Source organism: Choloepus didactylus, chromosome 19, assembly GCF_015220235.1.
Source record: "Choloepus didactylus isolate mChoDid1 chromosome 19, mChoDid1.pri, whole genome shotgun sequence".
Classification (NCBI taxonomy): Eukaryota; Metazoa; Chordata; class Mammalia; order Pilosa; family Megalonychidae; genus Choloepus; species Choloepus didactylus.
In genome coordinates this window covers 60063425-60081097 of record NC_051325.1, presented here as the reverse complement: position 1 = coordinate 60081097, position 17673 = coordinate 60063425, and the positions used below count along the sequence as shown (strand labels likewise).

The 17673-nt window shown below is 57.9% G+C and overlaps 2 long non-coding RNA genes across 6 annotated transcripts; one reads left to right on the top strand and one right to left on the bottom strand.

Annotated features, from left to right (window-relative positions):
- Positions 1–1555: 1555 nt before the first annotated feature.
- On the bottom strand, positions 1556–5149 carry LOC119516212. The gene is made up of 3 exons (XR_005213225.1): positions 4838–5149; positions 2760–2840; positions 1556–1936 (listed from the first exon to the last, which is right to left on the bottom strand). It is a non-coding gene; the product is annotated as an uncharacterized LOC119516212 (long non-coding RNA).
- A 3213-nt stretch (positions 5150–8362) lies between these two features.
- LOC119515610 lies at positions 8363–16908 on the top strand. Of its 5 annotated transcripts, none has more exons than XR_005213101.1 (5): positions 8363–8570; positions 9005–10990; positions 11108–11281; positions 12142–12329; positions 16630–16908. It is a non-coding gene; the product is annotated as an uncharacterized LOC119515610 (long non-coding RNA). The 5 variants fall into 5 exon arrangements; XR_005213100.1 differs by lacking the exon at positions 16630–16908 and having other exon boundaries at positions 9005–9679; positions 10900–10990; positions 12142–14633; XR_005213102.1 differs by lacking the exons at positions 11108–11281; positions 16630–16908 and having other exon boundaries at positions 9005–9679; positions 10900–10990; positions 12142–14633.
- The last annotated feature ends 765 nt before the right edge of the window (positions 16909–17673 follow it).

Here is a 17673-nt window from a genome sequence, read left to right as displayed (position 1 = left end):
GCCCCATTGGTGACAAAGTGGCTGCCGTGGTTCCAGAATTCATATCCCCACAGGAGACCAAAGTAGCTTCTGAACTGCCTCCGGATTCACCATCTCCAATTGGCCATAGGATGAGAGTCATTAGCTGTAGTCAATCCCCTAAAGTTGTAGCCACCACCCCTAAAGCTGGAGGAGGAGGCCATGCCCACGGGAATAAGGAGATCAGACTCATGATGACTTACCATGCTCTGGACATTTTTTTAGTGTCCTCAAACTCTCCCATTTAGCAGATGAGAAACTGGGGTGCAGGGAGCGTAATGACTTGCCCAAGCCACACAGCCTGGCTCATGCCCAGCACCGGGTTTCCAGATTCGGAACTGGATTTGTCCAGCCTTGGTGACAAACCCATTGCCCAGGGTGCGCACATCCACCAGGCCCTCGCGGTGATGGAAGAAACCAGGAACCACCAGCCCACGGCAGCTGCCCTGCTCGGGTGATAAGGTTTTGTACTCTTGGAAATCCTCCTCCTGCAGGAGGTTCTGAGAAATAAGCTGGGGGATGCTGCACAGTTCAGCCGCCCTGGAGGAGGCTCAGGGAGCCCACTGACCAGAGGGTAAACTAAGGCACGGGGAGGTTAGGCGATGGCCCAAGGGACAGAGACAGAATTTGAGCCCAGGCCATCTGGCTTCTCAGCAAAGCTCTTAAACAGATGGCTGAAGAAGGTCTTTGGGATTTAACCTACCGACCTGGCCCCACTTTTTGAAGTCAGCTCCCCTCATGTGTACCCCCACCCCCAGGAGCCTTTGGCCTTTGGCTGCTTTGGTCAAACCCCACAGATTTTCCTGCAGCAAGAGGCAGAAGGGGCCCAGCCAGGAAAAGGCAGGCAAAGCCCAGAGAGCAGGGGTGTCCAACAGGGGATGGGGGGGTGACCGCCCCTCGCCTGGGCTGCAGAGGCGGGAAAGGCCCGGCTGGGGCTGGGGGTGCGCCGGGCCTGGGGGCAGCAGACCCAGTACCACCTGCTGGTGGGAGGTGTGGGAAGTGCCCCAGACGTGGGTCTGGAATTCTGGACATGCCCCCCATTTGTGCAATGCCACACATACCCCCGCCCCCAAGCAGCCCACTAAACGGCTCTTAGCCTTCTCATCTGCAGAAGGGGGCCGGGGGGACAAAAACGCACCCACCGCTCGGGCTGTGAGAGGGTGAGCCGAGACTGCGCTGCAGCTGCCGGCACCTGCCCGTGGGAAAAACCCAGTAAGGAGTAATTAGCTCAGTGGTTCCCCACCAGGGGACACGCGGCAATGTCTGGAGGCATTCTTGGTTGCCGCAGGGGAGGGGGTGCGTCTGGCATCTAGTGTGTAAGGCCAGGGAGACAGTTTGCACAAGTTTCCTGTTGCAACAAACAAATCACCACCAACATAGAGGCTTAGAGCCACACAAGCTCGTTATTTTACATTTCTGGAGGTCAGAAGTCCAGAGCAGGTCCCTCTGGGTTAAAGCCCAGGCACTGGGGGGCTGGTTCCTTCTAGAGGCTCTGAGGGGAGACTCCAGTTCCTTGCCCTTTTAATCCCTTGTTTCTCAGGCTCCTTCCTTTCCCCAGAGCCGGCAGCGGAGCAGATGCCAGTCCTTGCTCTCTCCGACCCTCCTCCCCCCAGTGACTGCCGCAGGCCCCGGATCACCCAGCACCCTCTCCCCCGCTGCAGAGTCCCTCTGGCCGTGTGAGGGGACACACACTCGGAGCTTCCGGGATTACAATGTGCACATCTCTGGGGAGCTGCGATTCAGCTCCCCATACTGCACAACGGGACAGCACCCTCTTCTCAACAAAGAATGGCCCAGCTTAAATGTCATCAGCACCGAGGGTGGGAAAGTCTGCTGTGGGTGACGCTGCTGTTATCATATCATGAAGAGGCGCAGCCCTCCATCGATGCCATTAGTCTCTGAGACTCAGTTTCCTCCTCTGTAAAATGGGAGAGAAAAAGCACCTGCACCTTCCCGTGGAGCTCATTGTGAGGACTGAAGGAGGCTGTTCACCGTGGCTCTCCACACTGGGAGCATTTAACAAATGCTGATGCCCAGGTCCACTCCAGGCTGGGCAGGAGTGTTCTCAGACTGGTGACCCCAAGGGGCAGCTGGGCCAGGATGGGTGGTCAGCTCCCACTGGGCACACAGAAGACGCCGATGGGCGGCAGCCGCAGCTGTGGCCCCAGCAGCCCACCCTGGGCAGGGGAACGGGAGGCCGGGCTACGCTCCCTGCCCAGCACCCATCCTCTTGGCAGGAGGCAGCCGGTGGGGGGAGGAGCCCCGGGTCCCAGCAGGTGCTGGCCGGCCTCACCCTCCTGGAGCAGCCGCCGGCGCCCGGCACTTTCACAGCCTTGAGCCGAGCGCCCTCTGGTGGCGCTAGACAGCCTGGCCACCTGCCGGCTGCAAACTGCAGGGTCACAAGCCTGGGCACGGGGGCAGGGGTTTAGGGGGATGAAAGTGTGGGTTCTGATGAAACCTCCCCTCCCCTAAAGCAGCCAGACACACACCATTTTCCCAATGGTTCTAGGGGCAGGTGCACAACCCCTAAACCTAACTGCGGACTCCAAGCTAGGCTCCTGCATTGTCCCCTAATCCCAGTGCCCCAGTGTCGGGGGGTGGGGGTGGGGGGGCAAACCCAGTGCGCTGCAAGGGCCGCTTTCTCTCCCTCAGTGGGAAAACCCCCCTCAGCCTGGGGCCCACCCTGAAAGCCCCCAGCCTGGCTCCTGCAGGGGTCCCAAGAACTTTACCTGTGCCCTCACCTTCAGCATCCTGGCTGAGCCCGCACACCAGCTGACGTTCCTTGAACTCCTACATGTGCTAACTCAATCCCGCCATCAGCTCTGTGCAGAAAGGGATTATCATCCCATTGTACGTGGTGAGAGAAACGGAGGCACAGAGAGGTTAAGCCACACAGCCAGTGTCTAGCCCACTAGGATTCAACCCGGGGACAAAGTGGCTGAGGACAACCCAGTGGGTGTGGAAGGAAACCTTTGTATGTGGAAGGCCCAGCATCACACTTGGGACGTGCCCCCAATCTGGGGAGTGTAAGATGGGGTTGCCCCTGCAAAAGAAGAGTTGGAGCCCCAGAGGGCAACAACCAAGCACACAGTCAGCCCTCAGGCCCCCATGTTCACTAGACCATGCAAGTGGACGTCCCCCATGACTACAACAGAGTGGGGCTTAAGAGAACAACTCCCCCCCCCACTCCCATTCAAAACCCAGCCCGGCCCTTTCCAGCTGTGGGACCTGCACAGATACCCGGCCTCCCTGTGCCTCAGTTTCCACACTGGGTAAAATGAGATGGAACAAGTGGGCGTCTGGTGCATGGGAATCTAACTATTCCCCCCGCCACACCCCCATCCTGAGCTCTCCAGACCCAGAGGCTGCCCCTCCCTCCCCATCTCGCCCCTCCCCAGTCCCTTCCCAGCTCCTCTGCCCCCTGGTCCAGGCCCCAGCTCTGATCTGATAACTGGCTCTGGCAGTGCGGAGTCAGAAGCCACACGGCCTCGCGATTAGCCCTGCGCCCAGCCTGGCGGGCAGCGGCTACACCCTCCCAGCTGTGATGTGTCCCGAGGGACAGCCTGCCCCCCCCTCCACAGCCCAGTGCCTGGGAAGGAGGTGAGCTGGGTGCCTCCAGCTAGGGCAACCCTCCCACCTCTCACCCATGGCCACGCCGGGCAGTACCTCCTCCAGCTCAGCCTGTGGTTGTGGGTCACCGACCCAAGAGAGAACACCCCCACCCCAACCATACCCCTGAGGGGCAGCCAGGCCTGGGCCCTTCAGGGTTCAGCCCCCTTCCAGAGGTGTGCCTTTGAAAGCATGATTACTCTCCTGGGCCTTGGTTTCCCCATCTGCAAAAGGATGATATCGTCAGTGGAAAGCACTGGACTGGCCCCTGGCACTCAGTGAGCACACAGTGAGCACACAGTGGGTGTCAGCAGGGATGGCTGTTGTCATCGTCATGTTCCCTGTTTGTGGCACAGTCCCAGTCACAAAGACAGCAAATTTGGTCTACTCTAGGGTAATTTTACAACATCCTGTAACTCCATCCTCTCCAACCCCTGCTAGGGGCTATCACAACCCCCTCTGCAAGTGATGAGAATAGGCCGTGAGGTGCAGAGTTTCCCACAGCCCCACAGTCAGTGAGTCTAGATTTGAGCCCAGGTCTGGGGGTCCCAGGAGTGTTCATTGCCCCCCAGGGATGGATCCTTGAGTAGTAACAAGGGCAGACCATATGCTGGGCCCTGAAAGAAGACTTTACAGCAATTGTCTGCTCATCCTTCACAACAACCCTATGGAATGTACAAACTCGGCTTCTGTCCATTTTGCAGATGAGGAAACTGAGGCTCAGAGAGGCAAACTCACTGTCCAAGATCAAGTCCAGTGTGACTAGCTCCCAGACCCATGTGCCCAGCCCCTCACGGGCAGTGGGGACCCGGGGCCTCTGAAGGGAGCCTGAGGCGGTCGTGGGGCCGTCACCACATTCCCTCGGGGATCCCCGCCTCCCTGACACCACAGACGAGTCAGGGTGGGCTCATCCCAGGGTGACTGCATTTGCCTCCAAGTAAGGGTTTGCCCGAACCCCATTCCCGTCACGGTGCCGAGCTTTGAGGTTTCAATTTTCTTCAAGGAAAGAAACAACATAACCAGAAAACTCTGGAAAGCTCACCTTACTCATGTTAATCTAACCTAAAGGTGCTCAGTCAGCCCCCCACCCCCACCCCACCCCACCCTCCAGACGCACCCAAAGTGCCTGGGCGGGGCCCCAGTTATGTCGCGAAAGAGTCACCACCCAGGGGCACGTGGGAAACCAACCCAGCAGGGGACAAAACTCTACCTGGAGGAGGAGTCACTTCTTAAATTTAAAAGTATCTGGATGTGTGAGGAGAGAGTCTAGAAGGAAAGCACAGCAAACTTTAAGAAAGGGTGTGGAATTCCAGGCGACTGGTTTTCTTCTGGCTTTATCTGAGTTTTCTATTTTATCTGCAAGGCACGTGTTAATCACTGAACTGCAAACATCTACGAACACAAGGGCGACCCCCCCGGGACCCGGTGTACCCCACCTGGACAGAGGCGGCGGCGGCGGCTGCAGTGGCGGCTGTGGACACCAGGTGGCGACCCCGATCTTTCTTTGCCCGGAGAGCCCGGGCTTGGACTTCACTGCGCAGAGGGGCCAGGGTCAGCCCAGGAGCCCTGGGGTGGGGCCTGGCTCCCAAGATCCCTTCCAGGGTTGGGGCTTCTGATTCTGTGACCCTTCCTATCCCCCACCCCCCTCTTCGTGGACCCCAGATCCCCAAGTTAGGAGATTCCTCTGCAGACAGCGTGGGTGACCACTCGGTAGCCCTGGAGCCTTGGAGTCCAGACCCTGCGGGAAGTGCTGGGATCCATCAGGCCTGGACCCCTTCCCAGCCATCCCTGAGCCCCTCGTTCTCCAGGGGACTTCTGCCCTGTCAATGTCCCCCACCCTGTCACCTGGGTCTGTACCTGCAGCCTGGGCAGCTCTTGTCTCTCGCTGCCTGTCTCTGGGCCTCTTTCTGTCTCTGATTTTCTCTCTCTCTCTCCCTCTCGCCATCCCCTCCTACACCGTGGCATCTTACTGCCCAGCAAATTCCCAAACGCCCATGGTTCTGTGCAGGCAGAGTCCCAGGCTCTGCCCTTGAGGACTTCAACCCAGCAGGCCTGGGAGGTGCCCGGGCCTCTGCATTCCAGGTAACTCTCATGAGAACCTCCCCTGCTTAAAACCCTGTGTGGTTTGCCTCAGAATCAACCGAGCCTGACATGGGAGGGCTGATCTGACCCCCGGCCCCCTGGTTTCACCCCCTGACCTCTTTCTGGGTTGTTCCCTAAGCCCAGCCCTGCCAGCCTGGAATTTACTCGAGGGCTCCTGCCCTGGCCCTTGCACCTGTGCTGCCTCTGCTGCTTTCCCTTCTCCGTCTCTTCCGGCTCATCTGTGGGGTTTTTTCCCATGTCCCCTCCTCAGTGAGACCGTCCTTGTCTCCCCAGCACTCCCGGTCACACCCCCTGTTCTGTTTCCTACCTGGCACCCAGAGGAATCTGCAGTTACTCCATTTCCTTGTTCCCTTAATTACTAGCTCTCTCCCCGAACTACACTGCGCTCCACCAGGACAGGACCTCATCTGTCGGCTTCTCCATCGTCTCAGGGCTGAGAATAGGGTCTGGCCCGCAAGGAGGGATTCAGTATGTATTTCCTGAATCAATGCACGGACAAATGAGTGAACTTCCCCAGGTAGCTCAAATGCCAAGTGGGGCCTGGTGCCCCAGACAATTAGCCTGTCATTCAAGGCTTTCGAGCTGGGGTCTTGCCAGCTGTCTTTATTTCCTCACGCCCTCCCGATTTGCCCCCAGACCCCACCCCTCCAGCCCAGAAGCACCCCTGCCCAGCCCCCATCCTTCACTGGGGCTTTCCTCCTCCTGGATGCCCATCCTCAACTCTGCCCGCTGATGTCTCACTGCTAAGGCCCCACCCAGCCTCCACCTCCACCACGAAGCCTTCCTAGTCTTTTCCCAGAGAACTTTCTCTCTCCGTCCTGTCAACTCTGACCCCCCCTTTAAAGGTCCTTTATGGTCAGGTCAAGGCACTGGCTGTCTTCTCAAGTGTCCTTGCACACCGCTGGGCAGCGCCATCCTGGGGGCGGGTGGCAGGTGGGAAGGCACATGGATCCCCAGACTCAGTGTTGCTAATGAATTGAGAAAAACGCCGGTCCAGGGCTCTTGCCCCAAGCCCTGTGCCAGGGACTGAGGGTGGCCTGGGAATTTGCATTCAGCAGCCCCTCCCCAGGAGGGACTTGGTGGCTCACATCTCAGACCACAGGCAGGGGCAGGGTGAGACTAAGGGAAGAGAGACAGCTCTTCTGATCTCAGCCTGTTGCCAGAACCTGGGCTGGGGGGGACGTGAAGCCTCCTGGTCACCTTGTCTCGAGGGCCGGAGCCTGGCCCAGAGCTGCCCCCTTAGAGCCAGACAGGCCAGGCTGAACCAACACCGCACCCTCCAAGGCTGTGTGGCCATGGGCAAGTGTGTGCCCTGTCTGTGCCCAGTTCCCTGTCTGTCCACCTTGTGTGGGGATCAGCGTGCATGGGCAGCTGGGCACAGAGGGATTTTTCTGGCTGCGTTGTCCTTGGACAAGCAGAGGCCAGCCTGGAGCAGAGCAAGGTCCTGACAGAGGCCCCCCTTCCCCGCTTCGGGGCTGCCACCTCCCCTCTGCTGACAGGAAGAGGGGCAGGCCCAGGTGTAGACGCTGCGGCACCTCCCCAGCCACGGTGTCGGCACCTGTAACAGGGGGGTCCTCACACCCCCCACCTTGGTGGAAGGACAGTGGGACTTGGTTGGCGTCCCAGTTTGTTCCCCTAAACTGCATGTTCCCAGAACAGCAGCTGGGGCCCCTCATCTTTGTCCCTCCTCGCAGGGGTCCAAGGGCCTCGGCTGCCGAGTGCCCTGCGGCTGGAGGCAGGAGCGTGGGCTCTGAACTCTGGCTGGGACCCAAGCCCCGTGGGCCAGCGGGGGGACTTCGGGCAGTGACCTCGCTCGGGCTGGGGTACGTGTGGGTCCAAGTGCTGATGCAGTGACCCATGTCCCACTTGGAGTCACCAAGTTAAGCATTGATTTTTCCAGCTGATTCCGGCTTCAGGCAGCAGGCATCTGAGGGAACTGCGAGGGGCTGGGAGGATTTCTGCCCGGGGTGGGGGGATGGGGTGGGGGAAGCAATGCCCAAGCCCCCTCCTGGCCCCACCCCCACTGGTCACCCCCATCCTGCCCCCTCCTCTGCTGGCATACAAGGCTCCTGGTGCCCAGGCCAGACCCCTCTGCCCTCGCCCCCGAGCCTTGTCCCAGCCCTGTGCCCCTCCACCCACCGCCTGCACCCACCGAGCCTGCCTGCTCTGTCCCCCACTGGCCACCCTCAGTGCCCCAGAAGCAGGCAAGGTGTCCCCAGGCCCTGCTCATCGGCGTCTGCCCAGGGCCACAGGCAGACACTTCTGTCCTCCAGAGAGTCCTCGGGAGAGGGTCCTGTCAAAACTCACCTGTTAAAATCCTCACACCCATCCCTGCTCCCCATTTCCAAAGCCTCCCCACAGTCCAGCCGAGGCTGCAGCAGCCAGGGGCCCCTTGGCCATCCCTCTCGGCCCCTCCATCCATTCTCCACCAGCATCCAGGGGGCCTCGGGAAATGCAACCCCAGTCCTGTCACTCCCTCACCCCCAAACTCCAGTGGCTCCCCACTGCCCAGGATCAGGGCCAACCTCCTGAACTTGGCGCTGGGGCCAGCGCAACCCAGCCCCCCACCCCTACTTTGTCCCCCGGCTCCTGCCTGGAGCTCTGTTCCCCAGACCCAGCCGCCCCAGCTGGTTCCAAGGCCACAGGGCCCAGCCCCTGCCCCCCAGCCTACGGCTGATCCCTGACCTTGGGATCCTCTTTCTGTTTTCCCAGTGGCCTTCGCAGACCCCTCGTGGATGGCGGGGTGCCTGAGGGCTGCCCCTCGGAGGGGCCATCTTCTGCCATGTCCAGATTCAAGTGAATGTGGGATTGGGACCCGGCAGCTGGTTGGTGACAGTCAGGTCTGGGCTTTTGGTGGCCGCTGGGGCCGGGCCGATGGGGGCCTGGGGCGGCAGAGGCCGGGGGTCCCTGTGAGAGAAGAGGAGGGAGGGGAGCACAGGGAAGAGGGAGCCCAGGCCCCTCGCATTTCCTCCCCATGAGGTCCCCCGACTCAAGCTGTCGGGGTCTCGTTCCCAGGCGTCCCCCAGGATCTGTGCGTCCCCGAGAGTCTCCCAGCCACCCCACACTCCACACTGTGGGAAACTGGCCATGGGACGGGGGTCCTGGCCGCTCTCATCCCCCGGCCCCCACAGCTGCTCAGAGGTAGCCAAGGGGGTTCAGGTAGGCCTGGAGCCAGCCGCCAGGGGATCAAACCCTGCTCTGCTGCTCCTGGGGTGACCCTTGCTCCCCCACGCCTGCCCCGTGCAGTGGGGACAGTAAAGTCCCTGTCCCCCAGGTGGAGCGAATGTCAGCCAAGCCCATGTCAGGACCTTGGCGGGTGTGTAACACCTGGTAGAGGCTCGATAAATGTGACATCTCACCGCTCATCCCACCATCCTGTAACTGTCGGTTTACTTTCTCGCCCGTGGTCGCGTCCTCATTGTCCTGCACCAGCTCGAGCCAGGAGATGCCCGGGGAGCGGACAGTGGGGTCCAGGCCCCTGGGACCGGCCCTCTGCTCAGGTTGTTGGGGACAGTCTCTAGGCAACAAGCTCCGGCCTCCCCCGCCCCGTTTCTCGTCTGGTCTCATCCCACCCCGTCGGGGCTCTGGACGGAGAGTGAGAAAGGCTGTGTAACCCACCCCAGAGCAGAAAGCTCTCCAGCGTCCCTGGGGCTCACCCCTTCCCAAGACCCTGCCCCTCTCCTTCCTTGGTCAGGTCCCCAAAACGCCCCTGTGGGAAGGTTCATGGGCGGATGTCATGCTGGGGCCAGGGCCCTCCTGTGGCCCAGAAGACTCACTTGGCAGAGGCCAAGTCACCGGGAAGTGATTAACGGAGCCAGCTCTGGCCGGGTCTGTTGCTGGAACTTTCCAAGCTCCCAGATACACTGGCTCGGGGTCCCAGCTTGCTCCAAATGCTCAGGATTTCGGTAAAGAAAACCAAGGGCCTGCAAATTCCTCTCCGAGCAGGGAGGTGAGTGGCAAAGGGGACACTGGGGTGAATGTTCTCCCACCTGCCAGGGCAGTTAGACCCCCCCAAAGCTGGATGGCATCCAAGGGATGGGAGCATGGGCCGGGAGCATGCTGGGGTTTTTCTCATGCGTGCTTCGTGTCACTGTCCTGGCTGGTTTTCTTGGGTGTTTTTGAAGCTGCAGGCATTTGTGGAGTGGGCTTCCCGCAGGCCGGGGTCACAGGGCAGCTCTCCCCCACCTTGGACTGCTGCCCAGCACCTCCTCTGGGCAGCAGCTCTTGTCGTGGGAGCCAGGCCCTGGGCAGAGCTCAGCCCCCTGTGAGAGTGTGCTGAGAGGGAGGACAGGCGCGGAGAGCCTACCGCGTGCTCGTCTGAGAGCTTTGCATGCGGCTTTATCCCGCTCCATTCACCCTGGGCTCACTTCCAGCCCCTCCATGGTTCTCTCTGCAAAATGGGCACAATAATCGAACCAGGGAGCCGAGGCTCAGGGGGGCGACTGGCTGGCCAGGCTGAACGGCTGGACAGTGGCATGGCAGGACCTGAGCCAGGCAGGGGGCCGCAGAGCTTGTGTGCCTCCCCACTCCGCTCCCCAGCCACCGATGCCAGCCCTGCCCCTCCTGGTGACGCTGCCATGCGCTCCCCTGGGCATGTCATGGGGTGTCACCTAAAAGGGTGAAGACTTTGGGGGCCTGCCCTTTTTGCCTGGGGGGCAGGAAGCAGTAGGGTGGTTCTGTGTGGTTGTTGGGCACCCATGCTCTGGTGTTTGGAGACCTGGCTGCAAGTCCTACCCCTCTGTGCACCTCAGGCTGGCTCTCAACCTCCCTGAACCTCAGAGCCCAGCGGTACAATGGGGACAGCGTGCTCATCATGCACAACCCCTCATTTTTATCGTCCTCGTTCCTGATGCGATTTCCCTAGACACTCTCCCAGGGTCCAGGTTAATATCCAGGGTTCAAACCCACAAAGAACATTGGACCAGGGCTCGGGAGGCCAAGCATGAACCCCACTCTGTCACATACTACCACGGTCTCAGTTTACCCATCCATAACCGGGGCTGATGCAGCCTGCACCTGTCACCACATCCCATAGTTAGGGGAAGGCCTGGGTGTCGGGGCTGGCCTGGGCTTGCAGGTCTGCTGGGAAAACCCACGGGCTACTACCTGGAAGAGGCTTGGAATATGCTGCACACTCAGGAAGCTTTACGACCACCCCAACGCCTGCAGGCGCTATGCTTGGCTGGAAACACGGTCCTCCCAACCTCTGAGGCCTCTCCAGGACCCAGTGGGGTCCACAGAGCAAGTCGGAGTCACTAGGGTGGGTATCTCCTTTCCTTCTTGTCCTTCTTCTCCCTTCCTGCCTAACATTAGGTGACATCAGGGGTGCTAGAACTTAAATCCCAAATGCCTCCTTAAAAGACCAGGTCTATTTCAGGTGCTGACTTAGACAAACGAGGGCTGGGTTGCCCACACCAGGAGCTAAGGAGTCTGGTTTTATCACTGAGGTGACTGAGAGGACTTTCTGGGAGTACCAAAGCCCTTGAGGACTTGGAAAGGGACTTGTTGGCTGTTGGCCCTGTCAGACAGAAATACTCCATTTGGATGGGAGGTACGGAGGGAGCTCCCCATCCTTGGGAGGAATCAAGCAAGAACAAGTGCCCTCTTGTCCGTGGTCCTGAGGTTGGCCTGCCCCGGTGGGAGGGTGGACTTGACAGCTCACCAAGGCAGTGATTTGACAATGGGGGTTAAATGAGTTTGTAGTCCAGGCCAAACATTAGCAAGTGCCTGGCTCATATGACCCAGCACACACTGGTTACTTTATGAAAGTCCCTTCCCATCCTAAATTGTATGAGTCTGTGGTTTCGTGTGTGTGGTCAAGCACGTAGCATGAAGAAGGGACACCCAGGTGAGAAAACGCTGAAGGCTTGGGATTAAATTAGAGGCCAGTTAAGGAGGGAGTCTGGTTGCTTCCCTTGACCCTGGTTGTCAGTTGCTGAAACACCCGTGTCAGAGTCAAGAGATGGAGAAATTCACATTTATCAGCCTTCCTCTCCGGGGGAATGTGCTCATGGTTGGAAGGAGTCCCAGGATAAGCTACCTGGGCTGGGGAGGAGACCTCTTTCCAAAAGGTATGCTCGGGCAATAGCAGGTGCCCCCTAAGGCTCCTTCTAAAGAGGTGCAGCCGTGACCCCCAAAGGGTTAAGCTCGGCTGAGCGAGTCAGGGCCAGAGCGGAATTGCTCAGGCCAGGAAGGGAGGCTGAGACTTGACAGGTGCCTTCTCCCCACTGAAACCCAGTGCATCAGTCCCTTGATGCTCAGAGGCACCCAGGGGGGCCTGCCCGGGATGCCCCCATCCTCTGTCTCTCTGGGGTGCAGCTCCTTTCTGGATGGAGAAAGTTGGGAGAAGAACAGTTTCCTTGTAACCAAAACTCCATCAGCATTGAGAACACATCTCTCTCTTCCTTCTAGAAGAACCCACGGGGTGGACAGTTCACTCCGCTCTGCCTAAGATTCACCATCGCAGAGCAGGAGGAAAGCCCTCAGCTGCTCCTGAGAACTCCCTGCTCAAGGGCAGGCTGGGAGTGCCGAGCCAGCCCTGTGTGGCGCTGGCAAGTCCCCTCCCCTCTCTGGACCCCTGGGACCACAGATGAGAGTTGGTAAGCTGTCCCCACCAGAGGGTGTGCTCCAGCAGACAGGGTCGTGTCTGTCGGGTTCAGTGCCATCCAGAACTGTACCTGCCCACGGCCCCCCACAAAGACGTGCCCAGGTCTTTGAAGATGGTGTTATTCGCTAAGGCGTGGACACCCTTGTGAACAGGATCTCTGAAGATCCTATTTAGATGGGGGACATTGAATCGGGGAGGCCTTCAGCCACACGACCGCATCCTTGTAAGCAGAGGAAATCCAGATGCTGCAGTCAGGAGTAGCCAGAAGTCAGAGAAAGCCACAGCAGGGGACCAAGGTGGTGGCCGCCATGTGACAAGGGCAGCAATGTGAGCCAAGGAAACCCGAGGATTGTGGGGGGGCCAGCACCAATGCGCTGCAGACTCTGGGCGGGGGGCATCACCTGGAGACCCTGATGTTGGCCCTCCAGCCTCCAAAACTGTGAGATAATCAATTCCAGTTCTTCAAGTCAGCCTGCTGTGCGGCATTTGTCATAGCAGCCCTGGCAGACTAAGTGCGCGATTAGACGTGTGTTGGACCTGACTCAATGCAATCAAGGCCCATTCCAGGGATAAGCAGCCACTTCCATTCTCTACCTGCCAAGGAAACATGCTCTTGTGTTACCTTTTGGACCTGAACAGCTTCCCCAACCCATCCCCGTGCACCAAGGTGATCTCGGGGCCACCTTTCCCGCCAGTGGCTGGTCATTCCCACCCCTTTCCTTTGTGCATATGGCTCTTCTCCCTTCAAGCCCTCTCCCAAAGCTTTTCCATTCTTCATGACACTGCACTTACATTCCAAATGTCTGCAGGCCCTAAATAGCCCCCTTTCCTTGTATGGACATCCCTGTGATGTCATGAAGATTGTTTTCCTGGGAGTCTGAATTCTGCACACAAACAATGGAATTTTTTTTAATGCTTTTTAAAAATGATCACCCACTTTTTAAATCAGTTGCTGATGTCAGGATGATTCAGTTCTCAGACGTTTGTGATGAGCCTCTTGTGCCTCCCGAGTCCTGCCAGGCTGGGTCCATGCTTGATGGACAACCATTGCTTTAAAGCTTTGAAATGCAATGCAAGCCACAGCTATTGCTATGTGCCGGAGTGATTTCTTTTCCCTGAGCACTGGGCATCTTGGAGTTGGGAGGTTGGGGCCAGAATCCTTCTGCAGCAGGGGGGTGACACGGGCCACCCTGGCCTGGCCCTCCCTGCTGGGTCCCTGGCAGAGCAGCTCATGTGTGCTGTTTCCAGCTCCCTTCACAGGCCACGGGGCAGGACTTTGGAGTGAGCTCTGCACCCTCACCCCCATCCCACGTCAGAGCAGGCCTCTTTGCCCTCTCCCCCGGCCCCTCTGGCTCCCACCTCTGCCTGCCTCCCTACGTCTGCTCCATTTGGCTCTGACGTCAGAGGTGGCAGCCGTGTCCCAGAGCCAGCCTTGCTTTGGGAAGGTGCGAGGCCGGGAGAGGGGACACCAGCCAGAGGTGGTGGGGCGACAGCTGCCTTGGATGCCTCCCAGCCTGATGTCTGAACAGGGTCCCCACTCCCACCCTGCCTGATAGCTCCAGCCCTCCTTCTCCGCTCTGCTCATGGCACCTCCTTCTACTCACTTGCTGAGGACAAAAATCCAGGGGTCGCCTTTGTTTCCTCTTTCCCTCACTTCCAAACTCCTGTCCATCTCCGGCTATTGGCTCGACCTCCAAATGTGACCCCATCTTTCCACCCCACCACCATAACCTGGGCCCACAATGTCAGCCTGTCTCCCCCAAAACCCCTCCTCCCTGGGGTGGAGGCCCACTCTGCCAGCTCCAGTCCATCCTGTATGCAGCAACCAGAGGGAACCTGTGACAGCAAGAATTCGCCAACTCGAGTGAGCGTCAGAGCCTCCTGGAGGGGATGCTGGGCCCACCCCTAGTGGTTCTGACCTTGCAGCCAGTTCCAGGAGCCACTGATCCCACTGGGCAGGGAAGCCCCTGGAGGACCACAGCTCTACACTAAGCCCTGTGCCAACTCCAAGCCAAAATCAGAATCAAATGTAAACTATGCCACAGAGCAGGGTATGAAAAGCACAGACCCAGAAGCCAGACCTTCTGAGATCAAGTCCTGCCTCTGCCACTTACTGTGTGTCCTTGAGCAAATGACTTAACTTCTCTGTGCCTCGGTTTTCTTTCCTTATCTGTAAAATGGGAGCAACAATGGCAGCTTCTTTCAAGGGTAGTTGTAAGGATTAAATGAGCTAATTCATGTGCCTTGGTTTGGGTTCCCTGAGAAGCACACACTGAGACACAGGTGCGAGTGACCCCACAAAGCCCTGGTAGGGGAAGGGGATATGAGACCGGGAAGGGGAAGGGAAGGAAGCCAACACAGGGGCCTTGACAAAGTTAACTCTGTGGGCATCTGGGGCTAGCTCCCACAGGGGACCCCTGGACACCCATGTAGAACATGCACCATGAAGTCTTCTCAGGGCTGAGGGAGCTGGAGTGTTCAACTACCAGCTGTGTCAGTCATTGGTTGGAGGTTGCACCTCTCAGAGGGTGCACTCCTGCCTCTCCCCAACCAGCGGCTCTCGACCCGTCACCCCAGGCATTTCCTGCCCAGCATTTCTCACTCTATAATCTGCATCTTCTTGTCTGTTTCCTGCTCACTGTCCAATCCCAGGACTCCAGGAACCATAGCATTTACCACCCTATCCCCAGCCTCTAGCAAGCATACAGTGGGCATTCAATGAATGAATGAATGAGTGAATGAGTGAATGAATGAATTGACTGGGAATCAGAGAGACAGCAGTGCCTTCCAAGGAAAACCTGTTTGTGAGCTGGGTTAGAGAGCTTGAATCCCAACTCCATTCCTTTCTCCCTGTGTTCTCTCTGTGAGCCTCGGTGCTAAACTTCTCATGGGGACCATCAATGGCCCTCTAACCTCAGGGACTTGGGAGGACCAAGCCCGGCAGTGTGGTTGGGAGCCCCTTCTAACTGAAGGGCACCATGGAACCTCTCAGCCTGAGAACAGCCTGGACAGAATTGACAATATCTACTCCCTCCCCTCTCCTGGGCCCTCCCAAAAGACTAGAACATTCGTTAGGATTCAGTTTTGTGCATAGAACAGAGACCCAGAGCTACGCTAGCTTAAATAAAACAGAAAATTATTTCACCCTCATCTACTAAGCTCAGAGAGAGAAAGGCACCATCCAGAGATCACTGAAGACCAGGTCCCTTCTACTTTGTTGCCCCTCCATTCTCAACACAGTGCTTCTACCTCATAGACCAAGGTGGCTGCTTATATTCCAGCCATCATGTCCCCATCCCAACCATCAGGAAGGAGAAAGGGGCAAGGATGGGCTTGCCCTCTCCCTCTCTGTATTAAGGCACTTCCTGGAAAGCTACACATAAGATTTCTACTCATATCTTCTTGACCAACACCCCATCCCACATCCATACTCCCAGGTAAAAATTGGGGGTCTCATTACTAAGGAGTATGGGGAGAATGGATGGTGTGGGGGCAGCTGGCAGCTCTGCCTCGCTCACCTTTCCCACGAGCTATTTTATTCATCTTGGAGCCACCCACCACGAGCCAGGCACTGGGGAAACGGCAAGCAACAAGACGGAGTAAGCCATGATGGGGCTCACACCCCAGTCGGAGAGAAACACAGACACCAAGTCAACACCAAGCCCTCTGGAGAAAGTGATAGCTTCATGGGAAAGAGCAGTGGTGGGAAAGAAGCTGGAAACCTGCCCTTGCCAGGGGAATCTGCGAGGGCCTTTTTGAGGAGGTGACGTTTGGATGGCAGCTGGAGGGACAAAAAGGGGCCACTGACCAGTCCAAGAATCAGGAAAGAGCTTGCACACCCCAGCTCGGCCACGAGTCAGCTGTGTGTCCCTGGGCAAGTCACTGTACCTCTCTGAGCTGCAGCTTTCTCACCTGTAAAGCCTGAACAGTAGCCACTCTCTCATTGGGTGGCGGGGTGGAAGTCTTGCTCACAGAATTTGGGTCTCCATGAGAAAACTGAGCCCCCGAGAGACAAAACCTGAACAGGGGGTGACTTCGTTCTCCAAGGGACATTTGACAATGTCTACAGACATTTTTGACTGTCCCTACTGGGGCTGTGCCAGGGAGGCCAGGGATGCTGCTGAACATCCCACAAGGTACAGGACACCCCCCACCCCCGAGAATCGTCCAGTCCCAGATGTCAGCAGTTCCGAGGCTGGGGGTCCCCAGTGGACAGGGTCACCTGTCGGAGTGGGAGTCTGGGGCTGCTTCACCCAAAGCCCACCCCTCCCCTTTCTCTAAATGTGTTTCAGAATCCCACCCCTCACCAGCCCCCTCAGCCTGGACCCCCGGAAGTTATCTCTGCATAGACATCTGCTTTCTCCTCCAGCACCCCAAGGAGTGCGACATTCAGTGAAGTTTAAGGAGAAGTGAACTTCCTGCTTATGGAGTGTCAAGCACGTAGTCGCCACCCCCTGTCCCCCACCAGAATCCATTACAAGTTTAAAGTACAGCTATTATTTTTGCAGCATTGCTTAGAAATGGCTTGCAATCTCTAATTTGCTAAATTGATGTGTATATTGACTAAATAAATATTCGGCACGAAGCCTGAGTCCCCTTCCACACTTATTAATCCTCAGGAAATGGAAACACAAGACACGAAATGAGCTTTTGCTCAGAGCTGCAGACAGGAATACATTATGTTGTTTTTCAAGCGTTCAGGGACCCGACTCGCTGCAGCAAAGACGGTCCAATCAGCAGCTTCCAAGCTTTCCATGACGCACAAGCCGGCCCAGGAGACGGGCCTTTGTTGCTAAGCCTCGCTCCAGGACTTGAGAAGTCTAGGATGAAACTTTTTCCCCAGTAGAGGAGTTCATCTGAGTTGAGTTGACGGCTTGATGGTAGAGTGGGGGGGGAATCAGACAGGACATATTGGGCCAGGACCCGGGGACAATTCCCTTCCTGCAGGCTCTGCTCTTGGCTCCCGGGACAGTCAGAGCCCCCAGGGACAGCCCAGGCTGGGATGCAATGAGGTGCAAATGCACACAGTTCCTAAGGGCAAGATCGGCTTTGGGTTGGCCCACCCTGGAGGGACAGTGACCACTGGGGTCCTGGAGGCTGGGCTGGCCTTGACCCGGGATGGAGAGGGCACCCCAATTCGTGGAAACCCAGCAGGGTGGGCGAGGGCCCACGTATATTAATTTCTCAGGGAATATTTGCCTGTGGCACTGGCTGATGCCAACCAAGCAATCAAGTCCAGATTCATGAGAGAAATTCATCTTAAAAGATTTGGGAAGTGGGGAAATGTTCTCCAGAAGAGGAAAAAGGCAAGCACTTTCCTTCTGCCCTCCTGGAAG